Below are 9,583 nucleotides of genomic sequence, written 5' to 3' on the forward strand. Positions count from 1 at the left end.
GAACGCACCTCCGAAAAGGAAAGAAACCTACTCACGGCCTTAAAAGTCAACGGGACCTGGGATTCCCAGCCGGTCACCCATACTGGTACTTGCCAGGCCTCAAGCTGGCTGGCGGCCGCGATCTGACGAGAGCAGGCACATTCAGCTTAGAATGCCCGTTGACAGCTCCTCCTCCTTTCCTATGGGCTTTCTGCAGTGCGAACGCACCTCCGAAAAGGAAAGAAACCTACTCACGGCCTTAAAAGTCAACGGGACCTGGGATTCCCAGCCGGTCACCCATACTGGTACTTGCCAGGCCTCAAGCTGGCTGGCGGCCGCGATCTGACGAGAGCGGGCACATACAGCTTAGAATGCCCGTTGACAGCTCCTCCTCCATTCCTATGGGCTTTCTGCAGTGCGAACGCACCTCCGAAAAGGAAAGAAACCTACTCAAGGCCTTAAAAGTCAACGGGACCTGGGATTCCCAGCCGGTCACCCATACTGGTACTTGCCAGGCCTCAAGCTGGCTGGCGGCCGCGATCTGACGAGAGCAGGCACATTCAGCTTAGAATGCCCGTTGACAGCTCCTCCTCCTTTCCTATGGGCTTTCTGCAGTGCGAACGCACCTCCGAAAAGGAAAGAAACCTACTCACGGCCTTAAAAGTCAACGGGACCTGGGATTCCCAGCCGGTCACCCATACTGGTACTTGCCAGGCCTCAAGCTGGCTGGCGGCCGCGATCTGACGAGAGCGTGCACATACAGCTTAGAATGCCCGTTGACAGCTCTTCCTCCTTTCCTATGGGCTTTCTGCAGTGCGAACGCACCTCCGAAAAGGAAAGAGACCTACTCAAGGCCTTAAAAGTCAACGGGACCTGGGATTCCCAGCCGGTCACCCATACTGGTACTTGCCAAGCCTCAAGCTGGCTGGCGGCCGCGATCTGACGAGAGCGGGCACATTCAGCTTAGAATGCCCGTTGACAGCGCCTCCTCCTTTCCTATGGGCTTTCTGCAGTGCGAACGCACCTCCGAAAAGGAAAGAAACCTACTCACGGCCTTAAAAGTCAACGGGACCTGGGATTCCCAGCCGGTCACCCATACTGGTACTTGCCAGGCCTCAAGCTGGCTGGCGGCCGCGATCTGACGAGAGCGGGCACATTCAGCTTAGAATGCCCGTTGACAGCTCCTCCTCCTTTCCTATGGGCTTTCTGCAGTGCGAACGCACCTCCGAAAAGGAAAGAAACCTACTCACGGCCTTAAAAGTCAACGGGACCTGGGATTCCCAGCCGGTCACCCATACTGGTACTTGCCAGGCCTCAAGCTGGCTGGCGGCCACGATCTGACGAGAGCAGGCACATTCAGCTTAGAATGCCCGTTGACAGCTCCTCCTCCTTTCCTATGGGCTTTCTGCAGTGCGAACGCACCTCCGAAACGGAAAGAAACCTACTCACGGCCTTAAAAGTCAACGGGACCTGGGATTCCCAGCCGGTCACCCATACTGGTACTTGCCAGGCCTCAAGCTGGCTGGCGGCCGCGATCTGACGAGAGCAGGCACATTCAGCTTAGAATGCCCGTTGACAGCTCCTCCTCCTTTCCTATGGGCTTTCTGCAGTGCGAACGCACCTCCGAAAAGGAAAGAAACCTACTCACGGCCTTAAAAGTCAACGGGACCTGGGATTCCCAGCCGGTCACCCATACTGGTACTTGCCAGGCCTCAAGCTGGCTGGCGGCCGCGATCTGACGAGAGCAGGCACATTCAGCTTAGAATGCCCGTTGACAGCTCCTCCACCTTTCCTATGGGCTTTCTGCAGTGCGAACGCACCTCCGAAAAGGAAAGAAACCTACTCACGGCCTTAAAAGTCAACGGGACCTGGGATTCCCAGCCGGTCACCCATACTGGTACTTGCCAGGCCTCAAGCTGGCTGGCGGCCGCGATCTGACGAGAGCAGGCACATTCAGCTTAGAATGCCCGTTGACAGCTCCTCCTCCTTTCCTATGGGCTTTCTGCAGTGCGAACGCACCTCCGAAAAGGAAAGAAACCTACTCAAGGCCTTAAAAGTCAACGGGACCTGGGATTCCCAGCCGGTCACCCATACTGGTACTTGCCAAGCCTCAAGCTGGCTGGCGGCCGCGATCTGACGAGAGCGGGCACATTCAGCTTAGAATGCCCGTTGACAGCTCCTCCTCCTTTCCTATGGGCTTTCTGCAGTGCGAACGCACCTCCGAAAAGGAAAGAAACCTACTCACGGCCTTAAAAATCAACGGGACCTGGGATTCCCAGCCGGTCACCCATACTGGTACTTGCCAGGCCTCAAGCTGGCTGGCGGCCGCGATCTGACGAGAGCAGGCACATTCAGCTTAGAATGCCCGTTGACAGCTCCTCCTCCTTTCCTATGGGCTTTCTGCAGTGCGAACGCACCTCCGAAAAGGAAAGAAACCTACTCACGGCCTTAAAAGTCAACGGGACCTGGGATTCCCAGCCGGTCACCCATACTGGTACTTGCCAGGCCTCAAGCTGGCTGGCGGCCGCGATCTGACGAGAGCGGGCACATTCAGCTTAGAATGCCCGTTGACAGCTCCTCCTCCTTTCCTATGGGCTTTCTGCAGTGCGAACGCACCTCCGAAAAGGAAAGAAACCTACTCACGGCCTTAAAAGTCAACGGGACCTGGGATTCCCAGCCGGTCACCCATACTGGTACTTGCCAGGCCTCAAGCTGGCTGGCGGCCGCGATCTGACGAGAGCAGGCACATTCAGCTTAGAATGCCCGTTGACAGCTCCTCCTCCTTTCCTATGGGCTTTCTGCAGTGCGAACGCACCTCCGAAACGGAAAGAAACCTACTCACGGCCTTAAAAGTCAACGGGACCTGGGATTCCCAGCCGGTCACCCATACTGGTACTTGCCAGGCCTCAAGCTGGCTGGCGGCCGCGATCTGACGAGAGCAGGCACATTCAGCTTAGAATGCCCGTTGACAGCTCCTCCTCCTTTCCTATGGGCTTTCTGCAGTGCGAACGCACCTCCGAAAAGGAAAGAAACCTACTCACGGCCTTAAAAGTCAACGGGACCTGGGATTCCCAGCCGGTCACCCATACTGGTACTTGCCAGGCCTCAAGCTGGCTGGCGGCCGCGATCTGACGAGAGCAGGCACATTCAGCTTAGAATGCCCGTTGACAGCTCCTCCACCTTTCCTATGGGCTTTCTGCAGTGCGAACGCACCTCCGAAAAGGAAAGAAACCTACTCACGGCCTTAAAAGTCAACGGGACCTGGGATTCCCAGCCGGTCACCCATACTGGTACTTGCCAGGCCTCAAGCTGGCTGGCGGCCGCGATCTGACGAGAGCAGGCACATTCAGCTTAGAATGCCCGTTGACAGCTCCTCCTCCTTTCCTATGGGCTTTCTGCAGTGCGAACGCACCTCCGAAAAGGAAAGAAACCTACTCACGGCCTTAAAAGTCAACGGGACCTGGGATTCCCAGCCGGTCACCCATACTGGTACTTGCCAGGCCTCAAGCTGGCTGGCGGCCGCGATCTGACGAGAGCGGGCACATACAGCTTAGAATGCCCGTTGACAGCTCCTCCTCCATTCCTATGGGCTTTCTGCAGTGCGAACGCACCTCCGAAAAGGAAAGAAACCTACTCAAGGCCTTAAAAGTCAACGGGACCTGGGATTCCCAGCCGGTCACCCATACTGGTACTTGCCAGGCCTCAAGCTGGCTGGCGGCCGCGATCTGACGAGAGCAGGCACATTCAGCTTAGAATGCCCGTTGACAGCTCCTCCTCCTTTCCTATGGGCTTTCTGCAGTGCGAACGCACCTCCGAAAAGGAAAGAAACCTACTCACGGCCTTAAAAGTCAACGGGACCTGGGATTCCCAGCCGGTCACCCATACTGGTACTTGCCAGGCCTCAAGCTGGCTGGCGGCCGCGATCTGACGAGAGCGGGCACATACAGCTTAGAATGCCCGTTGACAGCTCTTCCTCCTTTCCTATGGGCTTTCTGCAGTGCGAACGCACCTCCGAAAAGGAAAGAGACCTACTCAAGGCCTTAAAAGTCAACGGGACCTGGGATTCCCAGCCGGTCACCCATACTGGTACTTGCCAAGCCTCAAGCTGGCTGGCGGCCGCGATCTGACGAGAGCGGGCACATTCAGCTTAGAATGCCCGTTGACAGCGCCTCCTCCTTTCCTATGGGCTTTCTGCAGTGCGAACGCACCTCCGAAAAGGAAAGAAACCTACTCACGGCCTTAAAAGTCAACGGGACCTGGGATTCCCAGCCGGTCACCCATACTGGTACTTGCCAGGCCTCAAGCTGGCTGGCGGCCGCGATCTGACGAGAGCGGGCACATTCAGCTTAGAATGCCCGTTGACAGCTCCTCCTCCTTTCCTATGGGCTTTCTGCAGTGCGAACGCACCTCCGAAAAGGAAAGAAACCTACTCACGGCCTTAAAAGTCAACGGGACCTGGGATTCCCAGCCGGTCACCCATACTGGTACTTGCCAGGCCTCAAGCTGGCTGGCGGCCGCGATCTGACGAGAGCAGGCACATTCAGCTTAGAATGCCCGTTGACAGCTCCTCCTCCTTTCCTATGGGCTTTCTGCAGTGCGAACGCACCTCCGAAACGGAAAGAAACCTACTCACGGCCTTAAAAGTCAACGGGACCTGGGATTCCCAGCCGGTCACCCATACTGGTACTTGCCAGGCCTCAAGCTGGCTGGCGGCCGCGATCTGACGAGAGCAGGCACATTCAGCTTAGAATGCCCGTTGACAGCTCCTCCTCCTTTCCTATGGGCTTTCTGCAGTGCGAACGCACCTCCGAAAAGGAAAGAAACCTACTCACGGCCTTAAAAGTCAACGGGACCTGGGATTCCCAGCCGGTCACCCATACTGGTACTTGCCAGGCCTCAAGCTGGCTGGCGGCCGCGATCTGACGAGAGCAGGCACATTCAGCTTAGAATGCCCGTTGACAGCTCCTCCACCTTTCCTATGGGCTTTCTGCAGTGCGAACGCACCTCCGAAAAGGAAAGAAACCTACTCACGGCCTTAAAAGTCAACGGGACCTGGGATTCCCAGCCGGTCACCCATACTGGTACTTGCCAGGCCTCAAGCTGGCTGGCGGCCGCGATCTGACGAGAGCAGGCACATTCAGCTTAGAATGCCCGTTGACAGCTCCTCCTCCTTTCCTATGGGCTTTCTGCAGTGCGAACGCACCTCCGAAAAGGAAAGAAACCTACTCACGGCCTTAAAAGTCAACGGAACCTGGGATTCCCAGCCGGTCACCCATACTGGTACTTGCCAGGCCTCAAGCTGGCTGGCGGCCGCGATCTGACGAGAGCAGGCACATTCAGCTTAGAATGCCCGTTGACAGCTCCTCCTCCTTTCCTATGGGCTTTCTGCAGTGCGAACGCACCTCCGAAAAGGAAAGAAACCTACTCACGGCCTTAAAAGTCAACGGGACCTGGGATTCCCAGCCGGTCACCCATACTGGTACTTGCCAGGCCTCAAGCTGGCTGGCGGCCGCGATCTGACGAGAGCGGGCACATACAGCTTAGAATGCCCGTTGACAGCTCTTCCTCCTTTCCTATGGGCTTTCTGCAGTGCGAACGCACCTCCGAAAAGGAAAGAGACCTACTCAAGGCCTTAAAAGTCAACGGGACCTGGGATTCCCAGCCGGTCACCCATACTGGTACTTGCCAAGCCTCAAGCTGGCTGGCGGCCGCGATCTGACGAGAGCGGGCACATTCAGCTTAGAATGCCCGTTGACAGCGCCTCCTCCTTTCCTATGGGCTTTCTGCAGTGCGAACGCACCTCCGAAACGGAAAGAAACCTACTCACGGCCTTAAAAGTCAACGGGACCTGGGATTCCCAGCCGGTCACCCATACTGGTACTTGCCAGGCCTCAAGCTGGCTGGCGGCCGCGATCTGACGAGAGCAGGCACATTCAGCTTAGAATGCCCGTTGACAGCTCCTCCTCCTTTCCTATGGGCTTTCTGCAGTGCGAACGCACCTCCGAAAAGGAAAGAAACCTACTCACGGCCTTAAAAGTCAACGGGACCTGGGATTCCCAGCCGGTCACCCATACTGGTACTTGCCAGGCCTCAAGCTGGCTGGCGGCCGCGATCTGACGAGAGCAGGCACATTCAGCTTAGAATGCCCGTTGACAGCTCCTCCACCTTTCCTATGGGCTTTCTGCAGTGCGAACGCACCTCCGAAAAGGAAAGAAACCTACTCACGGCCTTAAAAGTCAACGGGACCTGGGATTCCCAGCCGGTCACCCATACTGGTACTTGCCAGGCCTCAAGCTGGCTGGCGGCCGCGATCTGACGAGAGCAGGCACATTCAGCTTAGAATGCCCGTTGACAGCTCCTCCTCCTTTCCTATGGGCTTTCTGCAGTGCGAACGCACCTCCGAAAAGGAAAGAAACCTACTCAAGGCCTTAAAAGTCAACGGGACCTGGGATTCCCAGCCGGTCACCCATACTGGTACTTGCCAAGCCTCAAGCTGGCTGGCGGCCGCGATCTGACGAGAGCGGGCACATTCAGCTTAGAATGCCCGTTGACAGCTCCTCCTCCTTTCCTATGGGCTTTCTGCAGTGCGAACGCACCTCCGAAAAGGAAAGAAACCTACTCACGGCCTTAAAAATCAACGGGACCTGGGATTCCCAGCCGGTCACCCATACTGGTACTTGCCAGGCCTCAAGCTGGCTGGCGGCCGCGATCTGACGAGAGCAGGCACATTCAGCTTAGAATGCCCGTTGACAGCTCCTCCTCCTTTCCTATGGGCTTTCTGCAGTGCGAACGCACCTCCGAAAAGGAAAGAAACCTACTCACGGCCTTAAAAGTCAACGGGACCTGGGATTCCCAGCCGGTCACCCATACTGGTACTTGCCAGGCCTCAAGCTGGCTGGCGGCCGCGATCTGACGAGAGCGGGCACATTCAGCTTAGAATGCCCGTTGACAGCTCCTCCTCCTTTCCTATGGGCTTTCTGCAGTGCGAACGCACCTCCGAAAAGGAAAGAAACCTACTCACGGCCTTAAAAGTCAACGGGACCTGGGATTCCCAGCCGGTCACCCATACTGGTACTTGCCAGGCCTCAAGCTGGCTGGCGGCCGCGATCTGACGAGAGCAGGCACATTCAGCTTAGAATGCCCGTTGACAGCTCCTCCTCCTTTCCTATGGGCTTTCTGCAGTGCGAACGCACCTCCGAAACGGAAAGAAACCTACTCACGGCCTTAAAAGTCAACGGGACCTGGGATTCCCAGCCGGTCACCCATACTGGTACTTGCCAGGCCTCAAGCTGGCTGGCGGCCGCGATCTGACGAGAGCAGGCACATTCAGCTTAGAATGCCCGTTGACAGCTCCTCCTCCTTTCCTATGGGCTTTCTGCAGTGCGAACGCACCTCCGAAAAGGAAAGAAACCTACTCACGGCCTTAAAAGTCAACGGGACCTGGGATTCCCAGCCGGTCACCCATACTGGTACTTGCCAGGCCTCAAGCTGGCTGGCGGCCGCGATCTGACGAGAGCAGGCACATTCAGCTTAGAATGCCCGTTGACAGCTCCTCCACCTTTCCTATGGGCTTTCTGCAGTGCGAACGCACCTCCGAAAAGGAAAGAAACCTACTCACGGCCTTAAAAGTCAACGGGACCTGGGATTCCCAGCCGGTCACCCATACTGGTACTTGCCAGGCCTCAAGCTGGCTGGCGGCCGCGATCTGACGAGAGCAGGCACATTCAGCTTAGAATGCCCGTTGACAGCTCCTCCTCCTTTCCTATGGGCTTTCTGCAGTGCGAACGCACCTCCGAAAAGGAAAGAAACCTACTCACGGCCTTAAAAGTCAACGGGACCTGGGATTCCCAGCCGGTCACCCATACTGGTACTTGCCAGGCCTCAAGCTGGCTGGCGGCCGCGATCTGACGAGAGCGGGCACATACAGCTTAGAATGCCCGTTGACAGCTCCTCCTCCATTCCTATGGGCTTTCTGCAGTGCGAACGCACCTCCGAAAAGGAAAGAAACCTACTCAAGGCCTTAAAAGTCAACGGGACCTGGGATTCCCAGCCGGTCACCCATACTGGTACTTGCCAGGCCTCAAGCTGGCTGGCGGCCGCGATCTGACGAGAGCAGGCACATTCAGCTTAGAATGCCCGTTGACAGCTCCTCCTCCTTTCCTATGGGCTTTCTGCAGTGCGAACGCACCTCCGAAAAGGAAAGAAACCTACTCACGGCCTTAAAAGTCAACGGGACCTGGGATTCCCAGCCGGTCACCCATACTGGTACTTGCCAGGCCTCAAGCTGGCTGGCGGCCGCGATCTGACGAGAGCGGGCACATACAGCTTAGAATGCCCGTTGACAGCTCTTCCTCCTTTCCTATGGGCTTTCTGCAGTGCGAACGCACCTCCGAAAAGGAAAGAGACCTACTCAAGGCCTTAAAAGTCAACGGGACCTGGGATTCCCAGCCGGTCACCCATACTGGTACTTGCCAAGCCTCAAGCTGGCTGGCGGCCGCGATCTGACGAGAGCGGGCACATTCAGCTTAGAATGCCCGTTGACAGCGCCTCCTCCTTTCCTATGGGCTTTCTGCAGTGCGAACGCACCTCCGAAAAGGAAAGAAACCTACTCACGGCCTTAAAAGTCAACGGGACCTGGGATTCCCAGCCGGTCACCCATACTGGTACTTGCCAGGCCTCAAGCTGGCTGGCGGCCGCGATCTGACGAGAGCGGGCACATTCAGCTTAGAATGCCCGTTGACAGCTCCTCCTCCTTTCCTATGGGCTTTCTGCAGTGCGAACGCACCTCCGAAAAGGAAAGAAACCTACTCACGGCCTTAAAAGTCAACGGGACCTGGGATTCCCAGCCGGTCACCCATACTGGTACTTGCCAGGCCTCAAGCTGGCTGGCGGCCGCGATCTGACGAGAGCAGGCACATTCAGCTTAGAATGCCCGTTGACAGCTCCTCCTCCTTTCCTATGGGCTTTCTGCAGTGCGAACGCACCTCCGAAACGGAAAGAAACCTACTCACGGCCTTAAAAGTCAACGGGACCTGGGATTCCCAGCCGGTCACCCATACTGGTACTTGCCAGGCCTCAAGCTGGCTGGCGGCCGCGATCTGACGAGAGCAGGCACATTCAGCTTAGAATGCCCGTTGACAGCTCCTCCTCCTTTCCTATGGGCTTTCTGCAGTGCGAACGCACCTCCGAAAAGGAAAGAAACCTACTCACGGCCTTAAAAGTCAACGGGACCTGGGATTCCCAGCCGGTCACCCATACTGGTACTTGCCAGGCCTCAAGCTGGCTGGCGGCCGCGATCTGACGAGAGCAGGCACATTCAGCTTAGAATGCCCGTTGACAGCTCCTCCACCTTTCCTATGGGCTTTCTGCAGTGCGAACGCACCTCCGAAAAGGAAAGAAACCTACTCACGGCCTTAAAAGTCAACGGGACCTGGGATTCCCAGCCGGTCACCCATACTGGTACTTGCCAGGCCTCAAGCTGGCTGGCGGCCGCGATCTGACGAGAGCAGGCACATTCAGCTTAGAATGCCCGTTGACAGCTCCTCCTCCTTTCCTATGGGCTTTCTGCAGTGCGAACGCACCTCCGAAAAGGAAAGAAACCTAC

At 56.8% G+C, this 9,583-nt stretch overlaps 48 pseudogenes; all 48 read right to left on the bottom strand.

The window, feature by feature from the left end:
- Positions 1-44: 44 nt before the first annotated feature.
- Positions 45-163, bottom strand: LOC136629614 (5S ribosomal RNA; annotated as a pseudogene).
- An 80-nt stretch (positions 164-243) lies between these two features.
- Positions 244-362, bottom strand: LOC136629959 (5S ribosomal RNA; annotated as a pseudogene).
- An 80-nt stretch (positions 363-442) lies between these two features.
- On the bottom strand, positions 443-561 carry LOC136629615 (5S ribosomal RNA; annotated as a pseudogene).
- An 80-nt stretch (positions 562-641) lies between these two features.
- Positions 642-760, bottom strand: LOC136630080 (5S ribosomal RNA; annotated as a pseudogene).
- An 80-nt stretch (positions 761-840) lies between these two features.
- Positions 841-959, bottom strand: LOC136630906 (5S ribosomal RNA; annotated as a pseudogene).
- An 80-nt stretch (positions 960-1,039) lies between these two features.
- LOC136629326 (5S ribosomal RNA) lies at positions 1,040-1,158 on the bottom strand (annotated as a pseudogene).
- An 80-nt stretch (positions 1,159-1,238) lies between these two features.
- LOC136630227 (5S ribosomal RNA) lies at positions 1,239-1,357 on the bottom strand (annotated as a pseudogene).
- Positions 1,358-1,437: 80 nt separating this feature from the next.
- On the bottom strand, positions 1,438-1,556 carry LOC136629617 (5S ribosomal RNA; annotated as a pseudogene).
- Positions 1,557-1,636: 80 nt separating this feature from the next.
- LOC136629618 (5S ribosomal RNA) lies at positions 1,637-1,755 on the bottom strand (annotated as a pseudogene).
- An 80-nt stretch (positions 1,756-1,835) lies between these two features.
- LOC136629619 (5S ribosomal RNA) lies at positions 1,836-1,954 on the bottom strand (annotated as a pseudogene).
- An 80-nt stretch (positions 1,955-2,034) lies between these two features.
- On the bottom strand, positions 2,035-2,153 carry LOC136630907 (5S ribosomal RNA; annotated as a pseudogene).
- An 80-nt stretch (positions 2,154-2,233) lies between these two features.
- LOC136629949 (5S ribosomal RNA) lies at positions 2,234-2,352 on the bottom strand (annotated as a pseudogene).
- Positions 2,353-2,432: 80 nt separating this feature from the next.
- On the bottom strand, positions 2,433-2,551 carry LOC136629337 (5S ribosomal RNA; annotated as a pseudogene).
- An 80-nt stretch (positions 2,552-2,631) lies between these two features.
- Positions 2,632-2,750, bottom strand: LOC136629620 (5S ribosomal RNA; annotated as a pseudogene).
- Positions 2,751-2,830: 80 nt separating this feature from the next.
- Positions 2,831-2,949, bottom strand: LOC136629621 (5S ribosomal RNA; annotated as a pseudogene).
- An 80-nt stretch (positions 2,950-3,029) lies between these two features.
- LOC136629622 (5S ribosomal RNA) lies at positions 3,030-3,148 on the bottom strand (annotated as a pseudogene).
- An 80-nt stretch (positions 3,149-3,228) lies between these two features.
- Positions 3,229-3,347, bottom strand: LOC136629623 (5S ribosomal RNA; annotated as a pseudogene).
- An 80-nt stretch (positions 3,348-3,427) lies between these two features.
- On the bottom strand, positions 3,428-3,546 carry LOC136629971 (5S ribosomal RNA; annotated as a pseudogene).
- Positions 3,547-3,626: 80 nt separating this feature from the next.
- Positions 3,627-3,745, bottom strand: LOC136629624 (5S ribosomal RNA; annotated as a pseudogene).
- Positions 3,746-3,825: 80 nt separating this feature from the next.
- On the bottom strand, positions 3,826-3,944 carry LOC136629982 (5S ribosomal RNA; annotated as a pseudogene).
- An 80-nt stretch (positions 3,945-4,024) lies between these two features.
- Positions 4,025-4,143, bottom strand: LOC136630908 (5S ribosomal RNA; annotated as a pseudogene).
- Positions 4,144-4,223: 80 nt separating this feature from the next.
- LOC136629349 (5S ribosomal RNA) lies at positions 4,224-4,342 on the bottom strand (annotated as a pseudogene).
- Positions 4,343-4,422: 80 nt separating this feature from the next.
- Positions 4,423-4,541, bottom strand: LOC136629625 (5S ribosomal RNA; annotated as a pseudogene).
- An 80-nt stretch (positions 4,542-4,621) lies between these two features.
- LOC136629627 (5S ribosomal RNA) lies at positions 4,622-4,740 on the bottom strand (annotated as a pseudogene).
- Positions 4,741-4,820: 80 nt separating this feature from the next.
- On the bottom strand, positions 4,821-4,939 carry LOC136629629 (5S ribosomal RNA; annotated as a pseudogene).
- An 80-nt stretch (positions 4,940-5,019) lies between these two features.
- LOC136629630 (5S ribosomal RNA) lies at positions 5,020-5,138 on the bottom strand (annotated as a pseudogene).
- Positions 5,139-5,218: 80 nt separating this feature from the next.
- On the bottom strand, positions 5,219-5,337 carry LOC136629858 (5S ribosomal RNA; annotated as a pseudogene).
- Positions 5,338-5,417: 80 nt separating this feature from the next.
- Positions 5,418-5,536, bottom strand: LOC136629993 (5S ribosomal RNA; annotated as a pseudogene).
- An 80-nt stretch (positions 5,537-5,616) lies between these two features.
- On the bottom strand, positions 5,617-5,735 carry LOC136630910 (5S ribosomal RNA; annotated as a pseudogene).
- An 80-nt stretch (positions 5,736-5,815) lies between these two features.
- LOC136629631 (5S ribosomal RNA) lies at positions 5,816-5,934 on the bottom strand (annotated as a pseudogene).
- An 80-nt stretch (positions 5,935-6,014) lies between these two features.
- On the bottom strand, positions 6,015-6,133 carry LOC136629632 (5S ribosomal RNA; annotated as a pseudogene).
- An 80-nt stretch (positions 6,134-6,213) lies between these two features.
- Positions 6,214-6,332, bottom strand: LOC136629633 (5S ribosomal RNA; annotated as a pseudogene).
- Positions 6,333-6,412: 80 nt separating this feature from the next.
- On the bottom strand, positions 6,413-6,531 carry LOC136630911 (5S ribosomal RNA; annotated as a pseudogene).
- Positions 6,532-6,611: 80 nt separating this feature from the next.
- On the bottom strand, positions 6,612-6,730 carry LOC136629950 (5S ribosomal RNA; annotated as a pseudogene).
- Positions 6,731-6,810: 80 nt separating this feature from the next.
- Positions 6,811-6,929, bottom strand: LOC136629361 (5S ribosomal RNA; annotated as a pseudogene).
- An 80-nt stretch (positions 6,930-7,009) lies between these two features.
- LOC136629634 (5S ribosomal RNA) lies at positions 7,010-7,128 on the bottom strand (annotated as a pseudogene).
- An 80-nt stretch (positions 7,129-7,208) lies between these two features.
- Positions 7,209-7,327, bottom strand: LOC136629635 (5S ribosomal RNA; annotated as a pseudogene).
- Positions 7,328-7,407: 80 nt separating this feature from the next.
- On the bottom strand, positions 7,408-7,526 carry LOC136629636 (5S ribosomal RNA; annotated as a pseudogene).
- Positions 7,527-7,606: 80 nt separating this feature from the next.
- Positions 7,607-7,725, bottom strand: LOC136629637 (5S ribosomal RNA; annotated as a pseudogene).
- Positions 7,726-7,805: 80 nt separating this feature from the next.
- LOC136630005 (5S ribosomal RNA) lies at positions 7,806-7,924 on the bottom strand (annotated as a pseudogene).
- An 80-nt stretch (positions 7,925-8,004) lies between these two features.
- LOC136629638 (5S ribosomal RNA) lies at positions 8,005-8,123 on the bottom strand (annotated as a pseudogene).
- Positions 8,124-8,203: 80 nt separating this feature from the next.
- On the bottom strand, positions 8,204-8,322 carry LOC136630017 (5S ribosomal RNA; annotated as a pseudogene).
- An 80-nt stretch (positions 8,323-8,402) lies between these two features.
- LOC136630912 (5S ribosomal RNA) lies at positions 8,403-8,521 on the bottom strand (annotated as a pseudogene).
- An 80-nt stretch (positions 8,522-8,601) lies between these two features.
- LOC136629372 (5S ribosomal RNA) lies at positions 8,602-8,720 on the bottom strand (annotated as a pseudogene).
- An 80-nt stretch (positions 8,721-8,800) lies between these two features.
- On the bottom strand, positions 8,801-8,919 carry LOC136629640 (5S ribosomal RNA; annotated as a pseudogene).
- An 80-nt stretch (positions 8,920-8,999) lies between these two features.
- LOC136629641 (5S ribosomal RNA) lies at positions 9,000-9,118 on the bottom strand (annotated as a pseudogene).
- An 80-nt stretch (positions 9,119-9,198) lies between these two features.
- On the bottom strand, positions 9,199-9,317 carry LOC136629643 (5S ribosomal RNA; annotated as a pseudogene).
- An 80-nt stretch (positions 9,318-9,397) lies between these two features.
- LOC136629644 (5S ribosomal RNA) lies at positions 9,398-9,516 on the bottom strand (annotated as a pseudogene).
- Positions 9,517-9,583: the final 67 nt, after the last annotated feature.

Source organism: Eleutherodactylus coqui, chromosome 5, assembly GCF_035609145.1.
Source record: "Eleutherodactylus coqui strain aEleCoq1 chromosome 5, aEleCoq1.hap1, whole genome shotgun sequence".
NCBI lineage: Eukaryota > Metazoa > Chordata > Amphibia > Anura > Eleutherodactylidae > Eleutherodactylus > Eleutherodactylus coqui.